The sequence below is a fragment of the Tupaia chinensis genome, unplaced genomic scaffold, assembly GCF_000334495.1.
Source record: "Tupaia chinensis unplaced genomic scaffold, TupChi_1.0 Scaffold000272_1, whole genome shotgun sequence".
Taxonomy (NCBI): domain Eukaryota; kingdom Metazoa; phylum Chordata; class Mammalia; order Scandentia; family Tupaiidae; genus Tupaia; species Tupaia belangeri.
This window is the reverse complement of record NW_006159754.1, coordinates 712,322-717,141: the sequence shown is the minus strand read 5'-3', so window position 1 is coordinate 717,141 and position 4,820 is coordinate 712,322.

The following is a 4,820-nucleotide window of genomic DNA, read 5'->3' as shown; positions in this document are numbered from 1 at the left end:
TCGTATACTTGTCATACGCTGGACACTGTGCAGACCCTGGGGTATGGTCAGCATGAATACACAGGTGTCTTGTTTGATTTGTCAAGGAGCTGGTCAATGCTTATACTCAAGCTGAAGCAAAGATTAACCTTCTTCAACAGTTTTCTGAGCTCTGTTATTCAAACCTTTATCTATTCAAGGTCCTTGTCTGTTTTGCTCCTCTTCAGCTGCTAACAGTGACCCAACCCTGGCTCTGGGAATTTTCTCTACTGGTTCAGCAAGTCCAAGCTGGTTCTGCCCCAAGGGCTTCTGGGCCACAGCCTTCTAACAACTTGGCCATCACGCCAAGTTTCTAACTATTCAACTGAGCTAGTCAGTCACTCAGTCGACCAAGTCAGTAGCCCTGGGGGTGTAGGGCTGAGACAAGTGACTTGAGGCCTCCCTGAGGCAGCAATGGCAGTCCAATGGCCCAGGAACCATATGGACTGAATACTCCCCCACGGAGAACACCTTATTGGGCCTGGGGCGAACAATGACGAAATGAAGTCCTTTTAGACTTGTTCTCAAAGACTCTGCAATCCTGTTACAGAGTTCTACCCCTTGAAAGTGATAAAATTGTAGTGAATGGTGGGAGCATACATTACCAACTGTCAAGGAAGTGTACACTAACAGGACCAGATGATGGTGCAGTGGAAAACATGGCACTGCGAGGCTGACCCACATGGGAGGGTTCTGGGTGTGTCCAGAGACACCACTGATTATACCGGGCACACGGGTGCCCATGATCCAGGGTGGCTGAGGCTGGAAGTGAATGATGGCATCAAGACCTTGTTGGGGGTGTTTTCGTTCTCTGGAATGAATAGATAAACAAATAAATAGAGTGTGCTAATAGGTGCTGAAAGAGAAATAGGCAAAACCATGTAAGGTTCATTATCATCATGCTTTTAACAAGGAGCTGCAGCCTTCTTAGGAGCAAGTCCATAGAGAAATGTCAGACACTCTAGCCCTGGAACAATGTACACTCCAGGTAAGGAGGCAAGAGTAAATGTTAAAATGCCATATAGAGCACTTATGCCTGATTATGTCAAGAAAGTCAAAAATGATAAGAATAGGGAGGACTGGGAGGAGAAAGAAGGGAGCGATTAGTGAAGATTTAACCATAGAGTTTGGAGAACAGTTGAGACTAGGATTCAAAGACCTAGTGTAGTGGAGAAGTAGCCAAATAGTCTTTTTTTTTTTTTTTTTTGAGAGATTTTCGCTATAGGGCGCGTGCGCTCGCCAGACAGACAGAGACAGAGAGACAGAAAGCGAGAAATCACCCCCCAGGGGGGATGGTCACGCCGCAATCCCTTCTCCTCCATTCTCCTCTCGGGATCTTGGGCACGCACGCACATGCGCTCGGCGTGAGTGTTAAGCCACCGGGTCTGGGACGCAAACCGCGATCGACTACAGGGGAATCCAGTGACATAGCCATTACGCTAACTGCTGGTTCCCCTAGCCAAATAGTCTTAAAACTTGATGGAAGAAGATAGACACACACACGCTCTCTTTTTCTTTTCTTTTTGTTTTTAATTTGCTATAGGACAAACTGCTATGGGAGCATATGTGCTCGCTGTATATTAGAGAGAGAGAGACTATGACCACCCCCGACGGTCACCCTGCAGTCCCATCGTCGCCATTTCTCCTTTAAGGATCTTGAGCACACATGCACGCATGCCCGGCATTTCTTTCAAGCTTCTGGGTCCAGGACTCAAACCATACAATGGGCCATGTGGGATCCAGTCATCTTAACCACCGTACTACCCGCTGGCCTTAGGTAAACACTTCATTGAACCATGTAAGAACCGAGGTCGGAAAGCTGTGAAGATGGCAGTTTGCTGGGAGACCTTGGGCGTGAGACAGAGAGCTTTGACCTTTATTCCTGTTGACTTGCTACAAAGCTTCAGAGCCAGGAAATGACGTCATGAAAATTGGAGGCCAGAGACAAGAGACTGGAGGCAGAGAAACTAGGAGGCCACCAGCAGCATTTTAAGATAAGGCCCTACTGTGGGAGTGGAAAAGGAAAGATGAGTTTGAGGAACACCAGAAGAAAGGATAGCATTTGCCAAGGAATGGAAGTGAAGAGGGCGTGATGACTTGAGAGAAGCGTCAGTAGGAAGTATGCCGGAGGGAGGATTTGGGAGCAGGTGATAACTTCTAGTGGAAAGTGTTTGTAAATGGAGAGAAAGATTTACATATCGGCAGGAGTGTACTCTCAACTGATTACCTTTAAAATGGCAGTATGGAGGAGAAACTTGGCCGCACAGGGCATGAGAGAGGAAAAATTGCTCTGCTTTAGGTTATAAACCCTGGGCTGAATCCCAGGTTTTTTTTTTTTTTTTTGGGGGGGGAGAGGTTTTTTTCGCTATTGGGTGCGTACGCTTGCCAGCCAGCCAGAGAGAGACATAGAGACAGAAAGCGAGAAATCACCCCCTAGGGGGGATGGTCACGCCGCAATCCCTTCTCCTCCATTCGCCTCTCGGGATCTTGGACACGCACGCACACGCGCCCGGCGGGAGTTTTAAGCCACTGGGTCCATGACGCCAACCGTGGTCGACTACGTGGGAGTCCAGTGACATAGCCATTACGCTAACTGCTGGTTCCCAATCCCAGGGTTTTTTTTTGTTTTGTTTTTAATTTTTGCTAATAAGGTACATGTGCTTGGTAAGAAAGAGAAAGAGAGTGGGAGGGTAAGTGAGAAATCACCTCCAGAAGGTTGGCCATACTGCAATTCCTTCTCCCGTCTCTTCTTGGGATTTTGGGCACTTACACAAATGTGCCCAGTATGATTTTCAAGTCACTGGGTCTGGGATCAAACCATACAGCCCTCTATGTGAGATCCAGTGCCTTAACTGACATGCAAATTGCTGGTCTAGAACCCCAGGTTTTCTCCATGGGTTCACCGTAAGGACTTTGACAAAACACCTTACCATTCACTGGATCAGTTTCTTTATAAAGTTGGAATACATAATGTGTTATCTATTCCGAGGGTCTCCATGAAACTTAAAACCATTATTTGTTAAGTGCTCTAGTTTGCGACAGGCTTTGCAAGAACTTTATTTGTATTTTCTTATTTTTTAGAAGGCCCATTCTGCATTTTAAAAAGCTTTCAAAAATTAGCAGCCCGTTGGGGCTGGAGGGTAGAGCAGTGGGAAGATGTAATGGTCCATGAGGCCGATGCATGTGGGCTGGTTCTAGGTTGGGTCTGGAGGCCTCTCTGAGTACGCGGGCCACGCATGTGCTGATGAGGCAGGATTCACTGAAGCTGGGAGTGGACTGTAGTGTTAAGACCCTGCTGGGGTACTACTCTCTGTCTCGCTCATGAAAGAAATAAACTTTAAAAAATATACATATATGTATGTATCTGTCTTATCTGCTCACAATTCTGCTGTCTGGGCTGGGCTCTCTCTGTGCTTCTGCTGGTCTTACTAGTGGCCACTGATGTATCTGCAGTCAACTGGCGGACCAGCTGGGGGCTCAGCTCAGCTCAGCTCTGCTCAGAGGAGGCGTAACTGGACTGTTCCTTCTCTTCATGAATCTCAAGGCCTCTTCTCTGCATGGCATCTCCAGCAGGGCTAGTGCAAAAGTGGAAGCTTCTACTGGGTTGTTGGGTAAGTCATGAAACACGTTTACATAGAAAAACACGTCATGACTTTTCTGACAACCCAATACATCTTCTTAGGGGAAGGATGGGGGTGGAGAGGAAATTAGTGTCACTGCTTTATTTCCCTTGTTAAAGCTAGTAGCTGGCTTGGGACCAGCAGTTGGAGTAATGGCTATGTCGCTGGACTCCCATGTAGTCGACCGCGTTCAAGTCCCGGACCCAGTGGCTTAGACTCACACCAAGCATGCATGTGCATGCCCAAGATCCCCAGAGGAGAACGAAGGAGAAGGAAGTGCGGCATGGTCATCCCTCCTGGAGGGTGATTTCTTACTTTCTGTCTCTCTCTTGTCTTTCTGGCAAGTGCATGCTCCCTATACCAAAAACGTCTCCAAGAAAAAAAAATAAAGCAAGTAGCTGGCCCAGTGCAAGTTTTGTGAAAGGGTCTACATAAGGGTGTGAGTAACAAGAGGCGGGGCCACTGAAGGACAGCAAGGCTGTCGGTATCATCTCTGATTTGTAAATGAATGAACTGTGACTTAGGAAGGCTAAGTTACTTGCCCAATGTAGAGAGCAGACCCAGGCACTTAAAGCTCGTGTTCTAAATTGCGAGTCAACAGATGAAAGTTGTATAGTGTTTTAATCTAGAAAGCTGGGAGGTGGGTCTTCTATTATCTTTCATTTACACAGGAAGTCCAGGAGCAGAGAGCTCCAGTATCTTGCCTGAAGTCAATCAGGTATTTTGCTCCAGAAATGATCTATTTCCTCACAACACCATGCTGCCTCTTATGAGCAGTACCTGATACATGCAACATGCTTGTACGTGTTATTTAATCCAAACCTATTGTTGGAAGGGCTGGGACAATGGCAAATCTTCTTGGCTCATCCACTGTCACACTTGAAAAAATGTTTTTAGAGAGAGATTTTTGCTATAGAATGTGTGCACTCGCCAGAGAGACAGAGAAAGAAAGCAAGAAATCACCCCCCAGGGGACTGGTCACACCACAATCCCTTCTCCTCCATTCTCATTTCGGGATCTGAGGCATGCACACACACATGCCCAGTGTGAGTTTTAAGCCACCAGGTCCGGGACTCGAACCGCAGTCAACTATGAGGGAGTCCAGTGATGTAATCATTATGCCATGTGCTGGTCCCCCACTGTCACATTTTATAAGCTGTTGGGGAACTGGGAATTTTGGAG